This window comes from Rhinoderma darwinii, chromosome 5 (assembly GCF_050947455.1).
Source record: "Rhinoderma darwinii isolate aRhiDar2 chromosome 5, aRhiDar2.hap1, whole genome shotgun sequence".
In the NCBI taxonomy this organism is placed as follows: domain Eukaryota; kingdom Metazoa; phylum Chordata; class Amphibia; order Anura; family Rhinodermatidae; genus Rhinoderma; species Rhinoderma darwinii.
Window position 1 is genome coordinate 275,763,858 of NC_134691.1, and position 27,331 is coordinate 275,791,188.

The following is a 27,331-nucleotide window of genomic DNA, read 5'->3' on the forward strand; positions in this document are numbered from 1 at the left end:
GATCTAAAATAAAAAAAGTTATGACCACCGAAATGCAAAGAAGCAGAACCAAAAAAAGAAATGTTGGAACTTAGGCCAAAAATGTTCAGGTCTTCAAGGTCTTAAAGGACAAAGCGCCTAATGTATATTTATTAGCAGACTTTTTTTTAAATTAAGATACGCAGAATAAATTGAGTAGGATCACAGGTGTGCAGTACTGAGCATATTAGTACTTTATGCCTAATGCAATAGAAATAAGGTGCTATAAAACATTAAGTCCATGTACTCTCTCGGTCCGTACCTTCACAGTTCAGTGATCTCTATGCATACATTGTACTCTGCTGTATATATTGTCAAAAGCATTAATAAATGCAAAACATAAGACTGAGCCCCATGAGAACATGGCCTTAAATATTCCTGTTCCAAAAAATAGTATTTTATAATTGCTGTGACACCTAAAAGACCTACATATAGTATTTTTGCTAAAGTATGTAATCCCCTAAAAGTCAATAGATTTGTCTAGATTACAAATGATATTTACACATATGGTTCTAGCCAGTCTTTTATATTACAAACCAGTATGCTCTTACAATAAATTGTCAAACCCACAATTTATTATTTTTCAAATTTAAAATAAATCTTGTATCTAAACGTTGCTAGAATAAGTGTTCAACTTTCGAGCTGTGGAAGCTCCAAGTTTACAAATATTAGAGATTTAGCCTTAACAATTAGTTTTACAAATTGCATCTACATTATATGTGTATATTGTTAAAAACGGTCAGCTGTTCAAGGTCGCCATTCAAGTAGTGTAGGTCAGACTGGGAATCGGAAGGAAAGCCGTAAAAATGAAGACTAAAGAGCATTTTAGGATATTAAAGATAATGTTATAGACAGGCACAAAAAAAAATAATATCCATTGCTGGATCAATAAAGAGGGGATGAAAGCTGCATCCTACCACCCAGGTACTGCCTAACCAAAGCTCCCCTTCAAAATACAGCGTCAGTGTAAGAAGGAGACTTGTGAAAGGACTTCAAAGAAAGGTGAACAATCATTTGGAAGGAGCTACACCAAAGAAAGTCTGAAATTTGCCAGAAAGCATCAGCGTCACCCAGCTAAAATGTGGGAAGGTTTTGTGGTCAAATGAGTAAAAAAATTAAGATTTTTAAGCAATAATTATAATGTTATGTGTGGTACAAAATGACCACAGCTTATTCCTCAGCAGAAACCATCCAAACAGTAAACTATGGCGGTCGGAGCATCATAGCAACATGGGAGTGGTTGAACATCAAAAAGGTTAATGTTCGACAACAGCCAAATCGAAGTCCAGTTTTCTATCCAAATCAGAATCCATGGCGCTATTTGAAAACTGCATCGACAAGCGTCATTTAACCAACATGGAACATAGAGTATCTGCCAAAACATCCCAAAAGAATCACAAACATTGTGAAAAGCTGAAAGAAACTTATTTCTCATACGTGTGCTGTCCGTTTTATAAACTGACCCATAGAATTTAATTATATTCATACATTTGTGTTTTTTCACAGTCTATGAGTGTGTGAAAAAAGCGAAGCTAGGAAGTGCTTGCAGAGGAGAAACATGGACGAGAAATAAGGACTACACACGGAAATCACACTGACGCGACACAGACAGTCATATGTATAAAAAAAGGCTTTGCAAAGTTCTTTGAAGGGGTTAAATACATACGTTTTAGCAGCATTTCGACTAGCAGAGTAGCAACTAGCGCAGAGGTGATATGGTTTTGACACACTGGAACTGAACGGCCCAGCTGTAGGGCTTTGTGCATGCTGAAAATGGTGCTAAGAGATATTGTACAAAAAAAATTCTTGAGATTGTCTCATGTGTCACATGATTTCAAACAACACTCCTGATTTGCTGTTCAGAAAAAGTCAACTCTTATCCTGATCCTGACACTGTGCCTGCCAAATCTCATTGAGGTGTCAGGAAGCTAAAATTATATATATGTATATATATATATAGATATACAGTATATATATATATATATATATATATATATATATATATATAGATATATATATATCTATATATATATATATATCTATATCTATATATATATCTATATCTATATATATATATATATATATATATATAAAAGTGCCACATTTTAGGATAAAAAATAACTGAAATGAAATGGGGACTTTTGTTCTCTGGTGTTATAGCAATCATCTAGTAAATAATACTACTAAACAATTTTTTTTTCTTATAGGAGGGGGGGGGGGGTTGTTTCGTCCCATAAATTTGTTGCACGAAATACATTAAATTACAGAACTACCCTATATATATATATATATATATATATATATATATATATATATATATATATAATTTAAAACATGTTTTAGTGTCAGATAAAAGCCTCACCTATGCTGCAAAAAAAAAAAAAATTTAAAAGTTTACAGGTTACTGTAGACATTTAGGCAATTGAAGGCCTTGGCTATGAAAGGGTTAATCTAACACAACAGATATATTGTGGGAAATACATGTGCCACATGACATACTCAGCTTTACTGTATTTGAAGAACTCAACTCTACTACAGCTATACAACTTTAATGTGTTAAAATAGGAATTCATTGTATTATTTTATTGTAATTATACATAATTATTTTTGAAGTTTACATAACACTTGAAGCTTTTTCTAAAATTCATAAGGCATTCAGGTTTGGTCCATTTTCCTCAGGTTCACACTTTGTTTATGAACGTATATGTTCTAAGCTTGATTCACACTCCAGCTCTAGAAATCAACTTGTCCTCCGAGACACATCAGTTTTTCAAAGCGTCTACATTTCTTGACGTACGGCTACAACTTAAACTAGATCTACTGGAACCATTAGCCTCAGGGCGCATTCAACAGGATGAGTATTATATGGATAGAACACAACACTGTAACAAATAGCAACAATATGAAGCTATGTTACCTACCTTATATTATTAAAAGAAGTGACTCCCTGGGTGGCTGAATGTCTCTGACTCATGAAGAAAGGTTTATAGAGTAAATACAATGTTTGTTACATCCTTATATGTATAAATCTAGATATTTCCTGCAATTCCACAATAAATATTTTTTTTTAGAAATTAGTAATTCATTGTAAATGAGCCAATATATGTCCCTTTGCAAATTATTTTGGTATGCAGGAGAGGAATAATAAATGATTTATTTCAGTATAATTAATCGGATTGCGGATTGCATTCATTTTATTAAGTGAGTTAGGCCACCTTTACACGGCAGTATTGTGGTCAGTATTTGCTACAGTATTCAGAAGCCAAAACTACTGAAGGAGTGAATGCAAAACACGAAAAAAGGAGAACATTTTTCTATTATACTTGGTTTACTAGAGCAAAATACTGACGAAAATATGTCTAACTGTGAAAGTGGCCTTAGACACATCTAGAAAAAAAGGTGTGATGAGGGCAAGTCATAAAATGTGACAAACTTATTAAAGACCATTTTTTGGATGAAAATATTGGTGAACATATACGGCAGTAATGATAAAGGCTCATGGGCCCTGGTGCAACAATTTAGCTTGGGTCCCCCTACCCCTCCCCAACACCACCATCAACAGACCCCTGCGCTCGCCTATGCCCAGCCGCCTTGCCCAACAGCCGCATAGTATAATGCCCCCACACAATATAATGCTCCCATAGCTGCCCCACAAAGTATAATCCCCCATAACTGCCCCATAAAGTATAATGCCCTCCCATAACTGCCCCATACCGTATAATGCTCCCTATATCAGCCCCCACAGTATAATGCCCCACATAGCTGCCCCCATACAGTATAGTGCCCCACATATCAGCCGCCATACAGTATAATGCCCCTCATATCAGCTCCCCATACAGTATAATGCCCCCATATCAGCTCCCCATACAGTATAATGCCCCTCATATCAGCCAACATACAGTATAATTGCCCCATATCAGCTCCCCATACAGTATAATGCCCCCATATCAGCTCCACATACAGTATAATGCCCTCCATATCAGCTCCTCATACAGTATAATGCCCCCCATATCAGCCCCCATACAGTATAATTCCCCCATATCAACCCCCCATGCAGTATAATGCCCCCCCATCTTATCAGCCCCCATGCCATATCAGCCCCCCATGCATAATTATGCCCCCACCATATCAGCCCCCATACAGTATAATGCCCCCATATGTGCATAATAGAAAAATAACATAATTACTTACCTATCCCCGTTCCTTCGCCTCCTCCGGTGTGTGCTATGAGTGACTCAGCGCAGACAGGCGCGATGATGCCGCTACATTACGCCTGCCTGCATCAAGGCACAGTCAATGCTTGAGCAAGGAGACGTCAGCTCCTTGCTCCAGTATTGAATGGAACCGGGACCTCAGTGAGTAACTCGCGACCCCCCGGAGGTCTTCACGCGACCCCCCCAGGGGAACGCGGCTCACAGTTTGTAATGAATGTATTGTGTTGTTTTGTGCAGTTAGCAGTGGAGAGAGGAGGGGGGGCTGTAATTTAACGGGCCCCCCTCTCCACCGCAAACACAGACAGCACAATACAACACAATACATTACACGACAACACAATACATTACATTACAATACATTACATTACAGACTCTGCAGCTCACCTGGAGTCCTCCGTGCCAGCTCTTCCACTGCACTGGCTGTAAGACATGTCACGTGACGTCACGGTCACATGGTACACTAAGTGTACCATGTGACCGTAACCAGGAAGTGCCGGCTTCACGGCACAGAAAATGTATTTAACCAGCACGCTGTATGGCAACGGCTTAGGGGCCCGGTCGCAACTGCAACCGCTGCGACCCCTATAGCTACGCCACTGATATTGGGTAATAACACTACATCTATAGTTTAAAAGCATTGCTCAAAAATGATAAATTCTATGTAAAAAATTTCAAAAAAAGAAATAAATAATACAAATAAAAAGGAAATAAACAAAAAAAATAATGTTTATGAAGTTAATGTCACACGGCAGCAAACAAAATAGACAATTATTATCCCCATTACTGTAAACACCCATACAATAAATTTAACATGTTATTTATGATGCCTTTAGATCTTAAAAAACGTAAAAAAGGAAACCAACACTGGCACTTTCTTTAAAAAAAAACCCCACCTAAAAGCGGCTGTCTGAGATTAAAAATGTTTTTGCTAAAAGTATCAAAATGTATAAAATAATTTAAAAAAACAATACTGATCTGTTTAATCCCCCACCGCTCCAGAACCGACGTGCCATACATGTACATGACCGCTGCATACAATAAATTGCCTCAGTGGTGATATTAGCATGTACAGCGGTAGACCGCCAAGGCCAGTGATTGGCTGCAGCGGTTACTTGCATGTACGGAACGTCAACAAGGCCGGTGGGGACCACCTTAGCGACAGCGCTGCAGTGGCAAGGGATTTACCCAATTAATAATTTTTTTTATCAACTTTTCTGCTCTTAGCAATTTTTGGGAAATCCTGGATAACCCTTTTAAGCAATTCAAGAGTACTTTTAAAGTATATAAAAACATTTTTCATTATTATTTTTAAAATATATCCCCAGAAACAAACAGAAACCAGTCTAATCTATCAGAGAATTAAAGTATAAAGTCCTTTACTCTTTAAATAAAGTATTCACGGATTGTTATTACTAAAATGTGCATTTTTAATTATTACTGGTGACAGAATTGCTGGAATATACACAGCTGTCGTTAGCAGGAAGGGACAATTTACATTAAATAACAGGATTTCTAAAAAGGTTGAACTAATGAACTGCTACAGTTATTTTCTACACATATACAATTATAGCTAAATACAGGCTGGAAAATCATGAAATGTAAACTAATACAGCTGTGATTACCAAATAGAAGTAGGCATTTTGATAAATTTGATTTTGGATATACTGTATTTACATTTGAAAGTAGACAGTACTGTATAAGAAAAAATATGATCTGCTTAAAATAATAGCTTTTTGTATATGAACAATCTATACTATGCTTATTCAATTGTACTGAGTTATTAAAGGGGTATTATCACCATAACTATCTGCACCTACACCTACAGTATCTCAAGAACGCGAATCATGGGACCCCTGTCTTGCCCGGCTAGGCTGCTGCCGCCTCCAAGCGGAAAATTTAATAGAGAGGTGGCCGTGCATGTGTATAGGTATCAATAGAAAGAGCAATGCTCATGCACGGCCTCTTCTCTATTTATTCTCCACCTGAGTGACCCCTTCTCGAGACAGGTGCGAGTCCCAGATAGTCCCACATGGATCAATCACACAGATTCCCATTGCATGGCTAACACATACACTTATAAGAGTACCTGCTATTCTGCTACATATGATAACATTGGGTCAAAATGAGCACAATATATATTGCACTTATCTCTACAGAGTCAGAGCCAGTCAATGTGAGGCAAACCGAGCTTTAAAAGCCTAAAGACCCTTTTACACGGGACAATTATCGGGAAATGAGCATTCATGTGAACGCTCGTTCATTTTCATTGCCCTTTTGAAACAGGGCAACGATCAGCCGATGAACAAGCAAAAACTCGTTCATCGGCTGATTGTATAGTTTATGCTGCCAGAAATATTATCGTTGTTGGCAGCACATCTCCCTATGTAAACAGGGAGACGTGCTGCCGACATGATACAAATGTATAGGGACGAGCGATCAGAGTAACGAGCGCTCGTCCACATACATAGCTCCTTGTGAAAGAAGCAAACAAGTGACGATCAACAAGCTGTCTCGTTGATCGGCGCTCGTTTGCACGGCCAATGTAGGGCCGTGTAAGAGGACCCTGAGACTTTTGTCTTAAAGCCATGAATGATTTTTTTTTCCCATCACATGCTGAGACACCCAGTAGTCAACTTATTCAATTGATTACTGTAAGAATAACTGAGGGATGACACAATACAGAATTCTAAGAAAAGGTACCCCAGTATTGTGATTTCATAGAGAATATAATTATTTACTAAAATCGAAATGTCAGGAGAGATTACAGTTCCTCTTTAAACCCTTGGAGACACAGCCATTTTTCGGATTTTCCATGTAGTTTTTTCCTCCCGGCCTTCCAAAAGACATAACTTTTTTTATTTTTAAGTTCAGATAGCCGTATCGGGTCTGTTTATTGCGGGACAAGTTGAAGTTTTTCATAGCATTATTTAATGTGCCATATAATGCACCGGGAAACTGAAAAAAATAATATTTGTGGGGTTGTGGGGTGGAATGTGAAAAAAACTGTGATTCCACCTTTGTTTTTTGGGTTTCGTATTTACAATGTACATCGTGCAGTAAAAGCAACATGATAACCTTATATTATGGGTCGATATGATTACGGAGATACCAAATGTATAAAGATTTTCATATTTTACCACTTTATTTAGGAAAAGCTTCCAAAAGCCATAACTTTTTTATTTTTCAGTCAATTTAGCGAAGTGATGGCTTATTTTTTTGCAGGGTGAGTTGTCATTTTTATTGGTACAAATTTCAGGGGAGCATGCAACTTTATCACTTTTTATTCCATTTTTTTGGGAGCTAAGTTGAGCCAAAATCAGCAATTTGGGCGTTTTTTTTTACGTCGTTCACCGATCGGGTTGCACCCCTTATTTGATGGCTTAGATGTCACAGTTGCTATTAACTGTAGCATCTAAATAGTTAAACTAGCGGAATCAAAGTGATCTTCGATTAAGCTAATTGCAATGGGGTGTCAGCTGTAACATCACGCTCCATATTTCCCTTGGCGGCTGTCACGTACACTTACGTGACATGTTGCCAAGGGGTTAATATATGCAGCCTTTTAAATGCCATTATCAAGCAGTGTCTCTGGCAACCAGTCTATCCCTTATGTCTCTTTATATGTCTTAGTGCATTAATAATAAGATTTTTTTTTTTATAATTTGTGTTGAGACCTACTAAAAAATACTTTATATTTAATATTGTAACTTATACCCTTGTGCAATTATTTAAAGTACAATCTAGTGAACATTAAAAGTATAAAAGTTTTAAAAACCAACATTAATATCTTGTCCAAACAAAACATTTGCATATAAAAGAGAAACCAGTGCCAATTGTTTACAAGAGGTAGAGATTAATGCTTCTCTAGTTGGCTCATAAATCAAAAACTGTGCTAGTCAAGCCAATTAAGTCCAGTAAATATTGCTGTAATAATATGAAAGCCTACACGAGTGTATATATACTAAAGAGAAAATGAATACCGCTCTACTAGAACACCACAGAGCTAATACACTTAAATACAGACAAAAGGACTAATGTAGTCTGCTAAAATGGGGGGCTCATTAAGAGGGCACCAGAATCATTGTTATTCACGGAGCTATTGGATGTATTAAAAAAATCCCTGCATTTATGCAAAGAGCTGACTCGGTTACTGAGCCGAGAACATTCAATGAAACTTGCGTTAATGCTTTTAGAACATGACAGACATGAGTAAAATTATATATAATGATCATTACCAAAAACAATAACGCTCTCCCTGGTGTTGTGTAAATTGACTGTTACATGCCAACTTTTATGACATGCCTAATAAATCATGTGTATTTTGTCTCTTGTCATGTCCATTGTGCTTATAAAATAATGCAGGCAATCGAACACTTAAATGTTTGTCTACATGTCATAATATAAGTCATTATTGTAATTTGTAGCAAGTTCTTAATTATGTCTCTTTGTCTTACAAATCAAAGTATTGTTTGAGTATTTTATGTTTGATTTCTATGATTTATGGTACAATTTCCATGTATTTTACTATGTATCAACTGGTTTGTTTACAGTATTATTATAGTTTAGAAACTTTATTGTCTTCAAGGGTGAAATTGCCATTCAGGCATTAGGACAGTGCCCAAGGCCCCCGTGGCCAGAGGGGCCCAAAACCCCTTGCTCAGTTAAAGTTAAAGTACAGGGCATTTAACAACAAAAAAGGACTGCAAATTGTAAGTGCCCCTTAAATTTATTTTATTAACTCAAATCTAGTGTTTCATAGCCCTAATGGTTGATAAGGCACCTATGACCTTTAATGTCAGGGGGTCCAGATCACTTTCAGTCCACCCCTGAGTATTTCTGTGTTGCAGGATTAATTTTCCACTATAAAGCTCAACTCCACTCAAAAAGGGAAAGTTCTAGTGTGCGAGACGTTAAAAACAATTATTCTCTCCCCTTCATATACTCACAGGGGTCAAGGAATTGGAGTTAAAAATTTATCTACTTTTTACCCAGCAGAGCAACAATTCAATTAATCAGAGAGACAAATTCACTGTTGGTCACAATGTTCCCTTCATGTCAGTGCTACAACAAGAGATGGATTAGCCCTTCAGTGCAAGTTCACTACAAACAGCCTAGATCTTAACTTCTTGGACACCTGTAAATATGATCCAGGGAGCAAGTGGGAGCTTCCGCTTAGATGCACTCAAACCTGAACTATTGGGTTTAGAGTAAAGTTAGGCTTTCATATCCATAATAAGCCTCTTGAGCAAGAACATGGCTTAGGCATAAGGTAACATTGTTTAAAAAAACATCTTTTGCTTACTCCATTTGATTTAGTTAGATTAAATGTAGAGTAATTTCTGACAGTCCTATGATCGGGACGCACCCGTATGACGTGGCTAGAGAGGGACATTGTAGAATTAAGGTTATTGTTTATTTGAATAACACCAACATCTTCTACAGCACTGTACAATTTAATAAAACTAAGCCTTCGTTCACATCTGTGTCAGGGCTCCGTTCCGTCATTTCCTTTGAGCTTTCCATCGGAACAGAGCCCTGACTGACACAAGCTGAAACCGTAGGTTTCCGTTTCCATCACCGTTGATTTCAATGGTGACGGATCCGGTGCCAATGGTTTCAGTTTGTCTCCGTTGTGCAAGGGTTCCGTCGTTTTGACCGGATGAATACCGTAGTCCCATATGTATGTACCTAATAGAAAAACAATAACATAATTACTTACCTATCCCCTAAATCCTTCTCCTCTGGTCTGTGCTGTGAGTGACTTGGCGCAGACATGGGCCCTGGTGCAAGAATTCAGCTTGGGCCTCCCTACACTTTCCCAACATCACCAGACCCCTGCACACGCCCATACCCATGTGCCTTGCCCGGCAGACCCCGTCAATGGCTCGACAGTATAATGCTCCCCATAGCTGACCCCACAGTATAATGCCCCATAGCTGCCCCACACAGCATAATGCCCCCCATAGCTGCCCACAGACAGTATAATGACCCCCATAGCTGGCCACACTGTATAATGCCCCCATAGATGCCCCCACACAGTATATTGCCCCCCATAGCTGCCCCACAGCATAATGCCTCCCATAGCTGCCCCCACAGTATATTGCCACCCATAGCTGTCCCATACAGTATAATGCCCCCATACAGTATAATTCACTCCATACAATATAATGCTCCATACAGTATAATGCCCCCATAGCTGCCCCATACAGTTTAATGCCCCCCATACAGTATAATGCCTCCCATAGCTGCCCCCACAGTATATTGCCACCCACAGCTGTCCCATACAGTATAATGCCCCCATACAGTATAATTCACTCAATACAATATAATACACCATACAGTATAATGCCCCCATAGCTGCCACATACAGTATAATGCCCCCATAGCTGCGCCATACACTATAATGTCCCATACAGTATAATTCCCCCATAGCTGCCCCGTACAGTATAATGCCCCCATACAGTATAATGCCCTCATAGCTGCCACATACAGTATAACACCCCCCATACAGTAGAATGCAACTATACAGTATATTTCATTCCATACACTATAATGTCCCATACAGTATAATGCCCCCATAGCTGCTCCATACAGTTTAATGCCCCCCATACAGTATAATGACCCCAATAGCTGCCCCATACACTATAATGTCCCATATAGTATAATGCCCCCCATAGCTGCCACATACAGTATAACACCCCCAACAAGTATAATGCCCCCATAGCTGTCCCATACAGTATAATGCCCCACACAGTATAATGCCCCCCATAGCTGTCCCAGGCTTGGGGGCTCGGTCGCAACGGCAACCGTTGCAACCCCTATGGCTACGCCACTGTACAGATTCATATATAGGCACTTAGACACACAAATACACAAACACAAAGACACACAAAAACACATATGGAACTTATACACACACACACAAACACAGAGACACACAGACAAATAGAGGCACAAACAACAGACAGACTGAGTACTCACATCTCCTTCCTCACAGGCTTCTTGCAGGTCGGGCTGTGGGTGGACCTAACTCTGCCTCGACACCACATCCTTGCCAAATATATATATGATATGTATATTGTTTAACTCAATACTGTTGTATTTTCTTTCTTAATTTTTTATTTATTGGTCTGGGTTGTTGGGTTTTATTTAAAGAAAAGATATGTGCATTTATTATGGTTACATTGTGCATGCGCTCTATCCGCCATATTGCTACTTCTTGAAGCCTCTCTTGGTCACCGGTACTGTAAGCAAGACCAAGACACGTCACTATTGTGATGTGACCTGGGTTGTTTCTGTGAGTTTGACTCCTTATCAGGGGAGGCAACTCACTTGTGCATACTATATTGGATTATTTGCTAGCGATTATGCATATCTCGTCATTTGATGAGTAACGCCACTTCCAGAAGTGGGGCAGTATGTCTTCTGGAAACCAGAAGTGGGGCAGTGTGTATTCTGGAAACTGGAAGTGGGGCAGTGTGTATTCCGGAAACTGGAAGTGGGGCAGTGTGTATTGCATTTTCAGTCATTCAAATGCAGATTTTTCTGGTTGTCCCTTCTTTTAGTGAGTGAGATTTTCCTATTTAAATTCCAATAGGGCAATTGTGGGGGTCCTCTTGGCACACATACAGGTAGGGGACATATGTTCTCTTTTTCTCTGTTTTAATTGGTTTTAGATGTCTTTTCCCTTTTGAGCACTTCTGCGCTTACTGTTTGTACTTTTTCATGTATTTTGTAGTAAAGTAACTTAACCAGTTCAGGACCTTCTAGAATGTATAATATCCAAATAACATGGTTAGTCACGCAAGGTGTCGCAGTTCTGAGCAGGTTTAAATATTAAAAGGGAATCAGCCATAGGCTTAGCTCTGACCATCTGACATGGGTCTGCCCCTTTAAGATATACAGAGCACGCTTGTGCGTTGATATAGAGAGACTAGTGGCAGCGTTAGCAGTGGGACAAGGAGAGAAAAATCGGCCCCACAAGTAGGCGCAGCGACTGGAGGCCAGTTTTAATTATAAATCACTGGCGTAGGACTGGAGTTTTAAAAAATAACTTTTACTAATATAATTTTAAAAATTGTGTAGACATAAATACATGAAAAAATACCTTTTCTCCCTGTTGCAAGAACAATAAATGAAACTGTTAAGGGTATGTGCACACGAGAAGTGGCCTTTACGTCTGAAAAGACAGACTATTTTCAGGAGAAAACAGCTGCCTCGTTTCAGACGTAAAAGCTCCTCCTCGCATTATGCGAGGCGTCTTTGACGCCCGTAAATCTTGAGCTGCTCTTCATTGACTTCAATGTTTGCTGACGTATTGTAGCCCTATTTTCAGATGTAAAATGAGGCATAATACGCCTCGTTTACGTCTGAAAATAGGTCGTGTGAACCCAGCCTAAGTCTGGGGCAGTGTGTATTCCGGAAACTGGAAGTGGGACAGTATGTATTGCATTTTCAGTCATTCAAATGCAGATTTTTCCGGTTGTCCCTTCTTTTAGTGAGTGAGATTTTCCTATTTAAATTCGAATAGGGCAATTGTGGGGGTGCTCTTGGCACACATACAGGTAGGGGACATATGTTCTCTTTTTCTCGGTTTTAATTGGTTTTAGATGTCTTTTCCCTTTTGAGCACTTCTGCGCTTACTGTTTGTACTTTTTCATGTATTTTGTAGTAAAGTAACTTAACCAGTTCAGGACCAGGCTATTTTGAGCCTTCAGGACCAGACACCGTTCAGTCCTTTTAGCACGTGTTAATTAAATGGCTATAACTTTTTTATTTGTTGGGCTAACGATGTGATTTTTGCGATGTTTTTTTCCGTAGACAATTCAGGTTTACTTTTTTATCATTTTTATACACATCCTTTTTGCTATTTTAGAATTTTTATTCTTAAAGTTTGAAAACAATAGTAAAAAAATAAGCTTTTTTACGTTTCAGTTATTTTTTTTGGTAATAACAAAGTTTTACCCTAAAATAGACCTTTTATTTGTGATCGTCATTGTCTACCGTAAATTTTAATATATTACATGTCTATATTAGGGTAATTGTGTCCAGGCTAGCGTTACAACAATGATTGGCGGGAGGGGAACGTTTTTTTGGGGTGGGTATTTTATGTGTATTTATTAGTAATTTTTTTTTACACTTTACTTTACTTTTATTTTTTTATTACTACGGTCTGTCCCTCAAAGGTCAAAAAAGACCTTTGGGGAACTTTATATATTTTTTTTCTTTCTTTTACACCATGCTTTTCCACTGTAACTGGAGCTGCACAGCAGCCCCAGTTACAGGGGAAATCAGCCCTCTCATAGTGACGATTGTCACTAATAGGGCTGTGCTGGGTCTAGTAAGACCCAGCAGCAGTCTGTCAGTAACGGCACCCGGCGATCATGTGACCAGTCACATGAACACCGGGAGCAATAGAGACAGCCGCACAGCCGCTGCCTCTATTCCTATACACAGCGTTCATTGAGCGCTGTGTACAAGTGATCGGAGAAGACAGAAGCAGCGAAAGTAGCTTCTATCCTCTCCTCAGGGTCCACGGCAGTCACTGACAGCCGGAGACCCGACATTCAGCTGCCCGATCGCTCGGGCAGCAAGTTAAAACCCGAGCCGTAAAAAGTCTATGGCTCGGGTTTTAAGGACCCTGACTGCTGGCCGTAAAAACACTGCCAGCTGTCGGGAACCAGTTAAATTATTTTGGTTTTGCGACTCTAGTAGCATTTGTCTTTCTTCAGCAATATAGGGATATGCTGGGACCACCTGGGGGTTGCACCAGCGACGCCACTCTAGCAACACCACTCCAGCGATACTGCTCTGGTGGCCTCAGTGATTGAACAGCATGAACGGCACATCATCACTTCAGGACAAGTCAACAACTTTTATCCACTTTTCTGCTATTATTAGCATTTATTTAGGTCCCAGAAATCCACTTTACCATATTGTCACATCATGTCTCAAGACAGGAGTATCGTCCCACTGTTTCACTATGAGATTTGACTAGGGCTAAACCGGTGAGCGGAGTATAAGAGAGATGCTAATTTTATCTTAAAACATCTTCAATAGCAATTGCGCTTGCAGATGGCTTGCAGATGCTATTTCTGAAGCAAGGTACTAAAATCGATGAACATAGACATGGTCATACAAATCCAAGGTCAGGGCTGGTAGAGTTCATGCAACACGATAAGGTTAGGGCAGGCAGTGATCCAAAGACAGAGCAACAAAACAAATCCAAAATAGCAAACAAAAAACACCTTCTAGAATGTATAATATCCAAATAACATGGTTAGTCAGGCAAGGTGTCACAGTTTTGAGCAGGTTTAAATAGTAAAAGGGAATCAGCCATAGGCTTAGCTCTGACCATCTGACATGTGTCTGTCCCTTTAAGATATACAGAGCACGCTTGTGCGTTGATATAGAGAGACTAGTGGCAGCGTTAGCAGTGGGACAAGGAGAGAAAAATCGGCCCCACAAGTAGGCGCAGCGACTGGAGGCCAGTTTTAATTATAAATCACTGGCGTAGGACTGGAGTTTTAAAAAATAACTTTTACTAGTATAATTTAAAAAATTGTGTAGACATAAATACCTGAAAAAATACCTTTTCTCCCTGTTGCAAGAACAATAAATGAAACTGTTAAGTCTTTACAGTGCTGGTCAAATATGCAATCAGTAGAGGTTATTGCATATCAAACCCTTGAATTGGTAAACAAGCTATGTGAATGCTCAAAAGAATAAACAATATCGATTTATAATAAACGGAAAGACGTTTCCTATGTCACCCATGGTTTGATATATACAGCTTTTTCTGGGGTCATTAACCCCCCTACCCGTTCCATAGTACAGTACAGCGGGGTCAATTCCACTTTCCAGTAAGGGGACAGGGAAACCTCTTTATCCGATTTGGAAAGTGATATTTTCTTTCTCCCGACGCGTTCCTCACAGCCAGAATTCATCAGGGGAGATGTGGCCAAAGTAGCCTAGCGAGAAGTTAGGCTTAACATAGTGTGCTTGTGCAGCACATATTACTATTCAGAATGTCTCCAGTGGCAGAGTGTTTTGACAGCACATGTTTCTCCCGTGATGGTATGAACGCCTGTGTATGTCGGCGTCTGACGTCATCGCCTATTTGGGCTTCACCCATCTTATTTAACTTAGTATTCCCTCCCATTCTGTACACACTTCCCGTGATGTATCGGGAGGTGTGTATCAAAGGAGGAATCTGACATGCCACCAATATGACGACGGTGCCAGTTCCTCCTAACAGGCTCATACGTCACCCAGTCAGGGTCGCCCACCAGCCGCGCGCAGGCACACAACGGCCCGCATCTGCACTGCCGCAGTGCGATATCCCATGGCGGGTAGGCGACCAATGAGCACCAGTCATTGATGCTCGTTACCACAAAGTGGCCTAGACTCCGGCGACGCACAGGCCAGTGAATAGAAGAGGGTGTTTCTCTCTAATCCGGAGTGGTCCTAATAAGACCGCTGTCCATGGCAATATTACATTGATATTCTAGTTATAATAATAGGATGGGATTGATATTGGACTAGTGTTCTAGTATGCTCTAGATTGCTAATCGGTTATTTCTAGCAGGTCACCACCAAATATTTATGTATTAGGGTGGTCTACATTCTCATGTATTAAATTTTCATTATATTTACATCTAGATCCAGACCTTTGATGGGGATTGTGGAAAACATGTATAATTAGGTTGCTCATTTACTCCATTGGTCATGAATTAAATTTTCAATATTATTTCCGACTTCGAAGAAAGATGATATTTACATGTAGATAATATATCTCGTATCCCAACCTTTGATGAGGATTATAGAAAACATGTATAATTAAATTGCTAATTTAGTCCTTTGGGCATAATTGAGCCAAGTTTAAAAATCCATCTTGATTCTCTTTGCAAAACCTTCTTATCTATATCCCCTCCTCTTTCGGTTGGGTGAATCAATTTGATGGCCGTAAATTTTAGACATCTAGCATCCCCGTTATGGTGTAGATGTACATGTCTAGCCACCGGTTTATCTCTATCATTCTCAATATCTCCTATATGTTCAAGGACCCTTTTTCTCCATTCTCTAGTTGTTTTTCCTTTATAATCTAGGGGGCAGCCACATGTAATCTTGTAGATCAAATTTTTTGAGCTACAATTTATGAAGTCTTTAATTTCATAAATCTCTCCTGTATGTGAACCTACAAATTGTTTTACATTCTGTACCAGCGGGCATGCTTTACAATGTTCACAGTTATAACAAGCATTGACTTTTTTATTATCTAACCAGCAGCCTTGTCTTTGTTTTTTTTTAAGTGGTTTTGTGTTACTCTATACCCAATGCTCCTCCCTCTTCTATATGTGACCTGTGCCCATGGTGAAATAGCTGCCTTAAGGTCCATATCCATTTGGAGGATACCCCAGTGTTTTCTTAGTATACCCTTGATTGTCTGATTGGCCCTATCAAATGTGCCTATTAGTTTTATGGGCTGTTTGGTGAGTTATTTTTTCCGGGGAACAAGGAGTTCTTTCCGACTTTGTTTTAGTGCATGTTTGTATGCTTCCTTAAGGTTTTTTAATGGGTAGCCTCTTCAAGAAATATTTTTTTTAATTCCCTTGCTTGTTCCCTAAATTCACCTATATTGGAGTAATTCCTTTTTAACCTAAGGTATTGCCCCTTGGGTATACCGCTTTTCAATGGGTTCGGATGGTAGCTCTCTCACCTAAGTAGGCTGTTTGTAGATGTTGGCTTAATATATATGGTTGACTCTAGGCCTCCTTTAATATCTTTTGTGATCAGGATGTCTAAAAAGTGTAGGGTTTTTAAATTAAACTTCAACATAAATCTCCGACCAATGCAGTTGTCATTCAACAGGTTTACATATTAAGATGGTGTTGTGGTCCACCGTGAGGTCCTCAATTTTAGATAATAGATTCATTGTATCTCTTGTGTATGAGGGTAATGCCTCTACAAAACTTCTGAGTATTTTGTCAAGATAAACCCCCACATTTTGCGTTAATCCCCCTATTCCTGACATTATTGGATGGCCCTTAAGAGGGGTAATCCCCTTGTAAATTTTTGGAAGAGCATTTAAATCTATAAGATTCTCTGTTTTTACACGGTTCAGTATTTTAAGGAGTTCCTCTTTGTATTGCTTCATAGGGTCCCCTTTCAGAATTTAATAACTGTCTTTGTAATTCTAAATTCTTTGACACATATCTATGTAATCGTTTCTATTGAGCACCACTGTATTTCCCCCTTTATCAGAGGCTTTTATCATGATTTTCTCGTCTTTCTCAAGCGACATCAGCGCTAAGTGATTTGAGGGTTTTTTTTTAAATACCAATTTCCATTCAGTCCTTAATGACCAGATTTTGGAACACGTCTATTTTAGAGACCTCTCCTGGTGGTGGTGCCTTATAGCTCTTTGGTCTGCATGACGTAAATTGGTGTTCGCCCCTTGCCTTCTCATTTGCGGACAATGATTCTGTTTTAATTATAGCCTGTTATATACATAGTTTCAGTGGTGTGAAATCATGCTGGGATAAAATAAAATCCATTATAGCACAATTTTTTAAGAATGAGAATAAAAGATATTGTTATTTTATATGTGAGCGTATAGGGTGATTAACCTAGTGCACTTGTCATCTTCATGTATAGTAATTTATTGAATATTCTAAATGTGGCTTTGATCCTTTCCATCAATCTTATTTCATACATTCAAAATGTATAAAAATGAGAAAGCTTTTCAAGATTTAGATTGTTAGTATTCCTTTTTTTCATCATCAGTTCACTGGGGAGTTTATGACATTAAAGCTGACCACAGATTTAGATATATGTCAGAGGAACCCGCCGATGTTGTCATGACCAGCCGACCATCTATTATGTATATCGTGTCTCGACTCTCCCCCGAATTTCAACATGCCCAATCCTTTTCTTTGTTAGTAGATAAGCCAAAGCAGCTTTTTTCCTTTTCCTTATTGAAAGCACATGAACGTTTGGCTGACTCAAGCATGTTTGTGTATAGTCGTTCGGCCGAAAGCTAACTAAAGCTTTTTTTGAATTTACAGACCAATAAGGGCAATTTAAAGAGACTGTAATCTGTTGTACTAAGGTTTCTATTAAACCTCTGAGATGTGATAAGAAACCTTTGGTAAATGCTCCTATTATACATAGGTTAAGGAGACTTACTATGAACATGAAGTCTTCTGTTGATATACAGTGTATGTATGGTGAGTGTTCACATAGGTTTCACATACATTTATGTTCAGAAAGTGTCAAATAGGGATAGCCGCCTTGCTGATCAGCTGACTGCCACAGGTCCTATAACCCCTGCGATCATCTGGTATCACAGGGAAAGTTTATCCAGTCACACATTTCCTCCATAGGTGAAATCAAGCATTACATGACACACATTTAACTGAATGAGCAACCATGTAATACATGGCCAGGCTGACAGAGGACTTTTCCCAGTGCCCCTGATTTGTTTGAAACTGTGGGAGATTGTACAGATTATTGAGATTGTAATTATCATTATTTTAGAGGTCACAGTACATGTTGCTAACATGTTCATATCAGTATTCTGAGCTATAGACATATACAAATTATAAACTTTATGATCCACTATGCTTTTCTAATTTGTCTATAAAAATTCTTGAATGATTTTTGAATAAATGGTGCTGAGGAAATAAATAAAAAAAATCAGGTTGGCAACCCTGCTAGGTGTTCCTGTGGATGGGACCTCTAGTAGCGTCATGAGAGAGGAGTGGGAAAACATTGCACTCCAATGTTACTTCAATAGTCTGAAAAGTGATCTCTTTCACTGAACGGTGTACCCAACAATAGAGAGAACTGTGCAGTTGTTAAATCACAGCAACATAATCCCATCTCTCCTGCACTACAATGAGATATATCGTGGTGAAACGTGGACACTATATTTGTATGGCAGTATTATTTATACACTCAATGAAAGTATTGTGTGGCATACATGGCAGTGTTATTAGCACACTACATGGTAGTATTATTCAGATACTATGTGGAGGTATTATTGCATGGCAATATTATTTTATGCTGCTTTTCAAATAACAAGAAAAACTGTCTCAAAATGGTAGACTTATTGTCCAGGACCACATTTTCTATAAATAAATCCATATGACAAGGGTTGTCTTGAGACACAATACTTTTTGTGGCATATTTATATTTCTAATTACTGCACTTCATGAAAAAAAGAGAAGAAAGATCTTTGACTACAAAAATCTTTAGTAAACCATGAAAATCGGAAATGTCTTTAATACTTCATATAGTATGGTCTCGATCACACAAGGTCATACACATGGAATGGCATAGATGATGTAAGCTATACTATTCTTGAAGTTCCAGTAACACGTTATAATCCTCTATAAAGGACAGAAGGGATAACTGTGGTTGACCTTATTTTAGTGTGCGGATAGTTATGTTTGTTTCTCAGTTGTGTGTATAACTTCACTACGTTGCATTCGTTCCTTCAATGACAGATGAATAGTAGCCCTCTGAATGCATTTTAACCTGCGTCTACACTCTCAGCATAAAGTCACCCATAAAAAGGAACATACAACGCTGTTAATGCAATAAACAACAATTTGAGAGTAACTGTAAATGTGTCACAAGTTTTGTTCACTCTCAGCATTTTGTGGATCCTTCAGTAGTTAATTGTGCGTTAATGAAAGCTGGGACTTGTAACTTCTACATCTGTTTACACAGTCAACACTAGCTAAAATGTCCCTCTAACTTGTCTACTAATCTTGTACCACAGCCAACTTAATATAATATAAGTAATAATATATATAAAGTCTTGGTTACCACAAGAATATTGTAGCCATATAAATGGCTTAAAAGTAACCAGTTATTGTCTTGTGTTTCAGAATAATAATGAAGATGACAAAACACAAATATACATGTGACTACAAGATGTATTCTCAAGTGTCATCTAGCAGTGGTAGCGTGCAATGCAGACAAATAATCTGCACCAAAACCAAGTGCATTGTACAGCGAATTACTGCAGTTTTTTGATGCGTTTTTTGTCTGCACGGTAATCACAGGTGAAGCACGTGTGATATGTGGTAATGTGGTAATTCACGGTAAATCACAAGCGGTGCAGCACAATAACAGTATCATCTGGCACAAGAGAAAACACTCTTATATATCCAATAATGGCAAAACCTTATTGAACTTTAACTTTCAGCTGAAATTGAGCATACAGAAGTGTTAAATAATCCCTTATAATGTACATTAGTCTATTTTGCTACGAAACACTGTAGCATATTGTATTTTAGCTATTTAATAATCCATTAATCGAAGCAAAATAAGCATATTGTTTTCAATAAACAAGCCCCTACCACAAGATAAATAAAATTCAATATGAGAAAGTCAGCTCTAGAGAAAAATAATAAAACATTGAGTTAAATTATACAATTTGGCTTCCTGCATTCACCAATAGAGGGAGCTTAGGAGGAGGTTTCTGAAGACAAAGGTATTATTTAATTGGTGCTATATAAATCCATATGTAGTGAACTCCCCCTACTGTTGACATGAGTAAGACAGAATCCAATCATATAACTACGGCTGTGTGAAAGAAAACCCATACACGCACAGTAAACACTGTATATTTGCTTACATGATTGAATTTATATCCCAGTAGTCACAAAACCGTCCAATATTGTTTTACATTTATCACCACTCTTTATTTTTTAATTTGACATCTTGCTTTTTATAAGCCTATTAACATAATATATGTTATACTGTATATAAATAAAACCACTTTAGAGGGATATTTTCCCGGAACCACAACCATAACAGAATCAGCTAACAAGTGCCATGGCAATTCACCTAGTGCATTAAATCCTATGAACTACTTTTAAAGTTCCATTTTCCATGAAGCATAGAACAGCGCACATTGGGTAATGAATAGGAGTTAATTAACCATGTGAATGAAGGATTAGCCTGATTTTGTCTCTGTCCTTAAGTCAAAGCCACAGTTTGATTCTTAAATAGTTTATTACAACGTGAAAAACCACAAGTGACCTCTTTTTATTGTGCTTAGAGGATTAAATTAAGCTTTTTTTCCCACTTCTGCCTAGAATGATCAAGTAGACAATTTCTCTAAACAGACATGTACTCACCGTGTGTATAATATGTTAAACAGTATAGTCAAGTGCTCATTATTGCACTATACAAGATTAGGCATCTGGGTAACATTTACCTTTCTTATCCTTTGATAATTCTTATACTTCTTGTAAAGTAATAGTAATATACATGAAAGTGGACCTGATGTACAAAACAATGAAGAAATAAGGCCAAAATTTCTAGCGATAACAAGATGACAAGTAGGGAGGTCCATGTACAGCAGACCCCACGGGTCTCTTTTACGAAGCTGTAAGCACACTTAATGAGATTTATTAAGAATGGCATTACATACGCCAGCCCTAATAAACAGTTCAATGAAGTAAGATGCAACACATTTATTAAGCCAAACCTCCTTTATCAAAAATGGCGATGAAGGCGTAAAATGCCCAAAAGTTACAATTTACCCCACAATTTGGGCCTTTTGGATATTCCTGCACCAGAAAACTGGCGTAGAAAGGAAAATCAATTCTCCCTATGTGTCACGGTATGGTGGTTCATTTAAGCACCGTATTCTCATGTATAAGCAATGTTTTTAGGGGAGAATATCTTCATGTTCCAGTGGAGCATGCCACCATTTTCTCTTGTGGATTCTCACTGAATAAACAAGATAAAGAATAAAACCTTCATATGTCTCTGTATGAAATGGGAGGCACGTGGAGGTACAATGTGGGACCATAGAAGTCTAGGGGTGTAGAATAAAGGGGTCCATACAAAATGATCTGTAAAATGGTTGTGTGCATAAACGTTGGGAAAATAGTAAGTGAAGGATTGTTTGGAATTACAATGGAATGTGTTGGACATAAAAATGTAAGAGGCTTAGAACATTGTAGCTTAGCTGGGACGTACTGTGCACATACAGTATATTATACTTTTTAACCTGTAGCTTCATATTCCATGAATACAGGGGGTCTGAGCAATGAGACCCCCACCAATCGCTAAATCAAAGTGGCAGAAGCGCTCGTGTGAGCACCGAGCCGCTTCGCTTCTGTTGGGCTTTTCTTGGAAAGCCGATGTAGCAGTGTACGGGCTCATTGACATTCTATTGAGCCCGTACACCTCTACATCAGCTATCCGAGAAAAACCGAAGAGAAACTAAGAGGCTCAGTGCTCACACGAGCGCTTCTGCCGCTTCATTTTAGCGATTGCCGGGGGTCTCAGTACTCAGACCCCCACCAATCAAAGCTGCTGACATGACACTATGACATGTCAGAAGTTGGTTGAACATTTAGTTACCATTTAATGTTATTAAAGAGGACCTGTCACCTCTCCTGACACGTATATTTTAGTAAATATTTGTATTCCCCTCAAAATAAAAATTCTGCAATATTTTCCTCAAACTCCGGGCTGGGCCAATCCTCTGTTATTCCTTCTAGCAACTTGGTGTTACCATTTTCCATGTCAAAAGTGAGTGTCCCTACACAGTTGCACTCTGTCAGTAGTGACTAGAGAGAGTCAGTCTGTGTAGAGACCCCACTCCCCAAAAACAGAAAAAAACATAGTTGTCAGTTTATTAAAAAAATTCTAGGAGGAATAACAGAGGAAGGGCACAACATAGAGTTTTAAGAAAAGATGCTCCAGAATTTTTTTTTCATGGAGAATACAAGTATTAACTAAAACAGACACATAAGGGGAGGCAATATTTCCTCTTACATCCGATTACAATAAAAACACATTTCTCTATGAAGCATGGCACTGGAAATCAGAAGCCGGTTAAATAGGGACAGTCTATGATTTGTTGCTCGGAGATTTTCACCTAACAGTTCTACCAAGAGAATTTATGCCTATAAAGTCTTAATTTTTAGAATATTTGGTGATTTCACAAGTTGATCAGGAATAAGATGCGACAAAGTTATTAAGAGGCACACTTTTGGACTTTGTGGTGTTTTTTTTTTTTCGATAGACCTTCAATGGTCCTTTTCTTCTTCATATATCAAAGTGTGGTGCATTTTTTGTGCTGTTTTTCTGAATATATTGTGTTGAATCATATCATTTGCAATGTGAAAAATGCCACATAAGAAAACGCTATAAAAGCAAATGTACCATTTTACAAAAAAAAACTTGAGTTCTTTGTGTGTGAAGGAAGCCTTAAAGAAGCACTGCTGTGAAATCACACCCAATATGTTTCTAAACTTGATTAGATGAAAGATATTAATAGTAATCCGCTTACCGGACACTTTCTTTTAAAGCTAGTCGTTCTGTCACGTGACATGCACTCTGAACAACCAAATCCTACAGCGTCTGCTGTGTAGACTGAAGGTCTGTCTCTCTATGCATTCCTATGACACTCACACCAAGGCTCTCATAGGCTTGCATAAAGAGAGTGATTTCTGGTCCGCACATTAGTGCAGATTTCTTAATACTGTCCTAAATTTAGGCTTAGAATTAGACTAGATGCACCACATTTATCACAGTGGCTCATGCTGGATGATGAATTTATCTTTAGACTCTTCTAACTAAATTTATACCACCTCGGGGTTGGCTTGTTTTAGACTTCTATTTTTGCTCCAAAATTTCAGCACAGTTTGGCACATATTAAGCCACAAACTTTTCCCACTAAGCCACACCCCGGATGGACGTAAACATCCGTTCTTTTTGGTGCATTTTATTGAGAAATTAGTCTAAAATTATTTTTGCTAAAAAGAAGGTACAAGTTTGGTGCAACACTAATAGTAAATCTGCCCCAGTATATTTTCTCCTTTGGATTATGGGTAATGTTACAGTATTTTTCTTTCTTTGACATTTTATATTCTAAATGTAATACTATAACTAAACCAATTACATAACTGCTGCCTTGGAGTAGATATTGTAGGTTTGATATAAAGTAACAAGAAAACCTTTTTCGACTTTGTCAACATTATTCACAGGGTCCTAAGGGTCCTTTGATTCTTGTGCATCTAGCAGTAAATCATTGTCATATATTAATGGGGTAGTACATGCCATATAACAGCATAACATTTCTAAAATCCGTAGAATTCCAGAGCGCACGCATCCCTTTAAATACAGATCCACAAAGTCCATCATCATTTTGCACAATGAACAAAAATGTCCAATAAGCCTATGGATTATGTGGCTCTTATTATACTATTACAATTTGTGATTTCAAAACAAAGACAAATCGCTATTATCTTTGTCTTTTATTCAATTGTATCGTAAGAAGCAGATGTTTTCTTAATGGAAGAGTCAATCACTTCCTTGTAAGCCTGCTGTTAAAATGCCAAATATATCTTGCCTGCATACAATGATTTGCGTTTAAGACATCAATACTTTAGTTATTATTAAACCTTTGCCAGAGATACTGCTAAGTAGGAAAAGACTTTTAGTAGTCGCACACAGATAAATCATGGATACATAAATTTATATATTGTTTGACCAAATATGAGCATATAGTTACTATTCATTTCAAAAATGAAAAGTTTAGAGGTATTTGTCAAAAAAATATAATGCATAAACATTGAAATAATGTCAATGAAATGAGATTAATAATTGTAGATTGAGGAATATTGTTACAAATAATCCAAAAATGTGTTAATGTCTTCAGAGTTACAATATCCAGAGCTACTGACCCGTTTGTCAAAATATGTTTAATCACATCTAGTTAGGGGGAATGACCAGGCCACTGCAGACTGCGTACTTAGTCAATGTATGTCCACTATGTTACCACCAGCATTGCTGTATTTAAAGAGGCTCTGTCACCACATTATAAGTTCCTACATAATGTGATCGGCGCTGTAATGTAGATAACAACAGTGTTTTTTTATTTTGAAAAACGATAATTTTTGAGCAAGTTATAAGCTATTTTAGATTTATGCTAATTAGTTCCTTAATAGACAGCTGGGAATGTTTTTACCTTTTGACCAAGTGGGCATTGTAAAGAGAAGTGTTTGACGCTGACCAATCAGCGTCATACACTTCTCTCCATTCATGTCCATTTGTACTCAGCACAGCGTGATCTAGCGCGATCATGCTGTGCTGTCACATACACCCACATTAACTTTACTGAAGTGTCTTGTGAGTGAATAGACATTGCTTCCATTGGTCAGCGTCATACACTTCTCTTTACAACACCCACTTGGTCAAAAGGTAAAAACACGCCCAGTTGCCTATTAAGAAACTAATTAGCATAAACCTTAAATTGCTCATAACTTGCTCAAAAATTATAGTTTTTCAAAATAAAAAACACTGTTGTTATCTACATTACAGCGCCGATCACATTATGTAGGAGATAGAGCACTGTGGTCCTCTTTAAGGCATTGTACACTTAAAGATCCGTATAACTATATACAGAGTTATACAAAGAGAATAGACCACGCTCTATACACACTGCCGCCAACTACAATGGACCGTATGAAGAAAGTATATCTTCTGGGATTACCACCACATATCAAAAACTTGCGCTGATCTTTAGCCTATTCCGGCTACCATCATTAACCCTTTCAATTCCATTCTTTGTCTTTCTCATCGGAATTTAGCTATGCAATGCAAAGACTCGTGGGCAACAGCCAATTGTCCAGCGATTTACAATTACACTATGTTATTAATCCAGTTAGAACCCAGGTAATTTGGATTTAAAGCGGTTTTCTGCTATTTGACATATACTTAAGATAGGCCATCAATAATTGATAGGTGGGGGTCTCACCCCCGATCCCAACTGATAAGCCGAACAAAGAAGCAAAAGGGCTTGATAAAGTACAGTGGCCCCTTCACTGTAGCATAGATGTGTCGACCCTTGGTTTTTCTTGAATTGCGTTATGTTATACAATGTGTCATGATACCAATTCAATACGACCTCGCGCCACCCAGTAAAATAATGTATACGTTAAATATAGTTGTTTTTTTTATTATGGGAGTTTACGGGCAACAGATGACCAACATGATGGGCATCCGTCTCAGCCAACCAGTTAAAAAATCCACACCTTAAACGTACACATTTTTTCAACATGGGAGTCTGAGTGACGGATGGCAGATTCGTTAGAGGCATGTGTTGGAGGTATACGTTTTGTTTTTTTAACATCTTGCGCCATACATATGGAGAAATGTCAGGTTTAGAGATGAGTTAAAGGACTCACATGTACCTCCCACATCCATGCATGTGTGGCTTTGCCTGGTACTGCATCTAAGCCATTGTGAAGTGAAAGTGAATGGGCTGCACTACTAGACACAGTGGCATGGAGGCTTGTGTCACTATATTAGTACTCCAGAGATGGGGCATTGGCTTGGATAACAAAAAGATTGAATGAAATGGAAAAAGTATAACTCATCTTGCACCTGCCAACAATAAAATATGAAACAATTTTTATTAAAGTTTTCAAATGACATTCGAGTAACAGATAACAATTGATGACTTTTATAGAGTATTACATTCTTGGTAAAAGTAAAAGCTCAGAAACAAAAGAAACAAGATAAAGAGAAAACACATGGATGATAACATTATACAGTTAGCAGATATGTGACCCTATGGGGTCGATCTAATATAAATAGTGGTTATATCTATTGATATACAAAAAGTTTATACTAAAGTAGCAAAAACATGAGACAGAATAGTAGCAAAGTCTAAAACTAGGAAAAAGGGCAGGCAGTGCAAATAAAGTATTAACATTTTACTAAGTGTAACTTATAATTAAGCAAAGCTCCTATAGGTCCTCCAAGATTACTAAATCACTAAGAAGATAATTCTAGAACGAGGTTCCGAATTCTAACCAATGATTCAAGTCTATATATTTGATTATCTTTCGCAGTCCAATGTTCCAAAATGGATATTATATCCGTGAGCCAAGATAGTGGTATAAATAGGCGTGCAGGTGTTTAAAAATAAGAAATGGGTTTCATTGGGGAAATGTAAGCAAAGGGACACGTGTGGAAGTAGCCCCAATTTTCTGTGCAGGAGCCATAGCATCTCACAGACAACTTTGCTCATCAAATAATTGGCTTATAGGGAATGGAGA

General features: G+C 38.2%; 1 protein-coding gene across 1 annotated transcript in view; it reads right to left on the bottom strand.

Moving 5' to 3' along the window:
* RBMS3 (RNA binding motif single stranded interacting protein 3) overlaps window positions 1-27,331 on the bottom strand; it is a 546,958-nt gene that overhangs the window by 145,827 nt on the left and 373,800 nt on the right. The window lies entirely within an intron of this gene.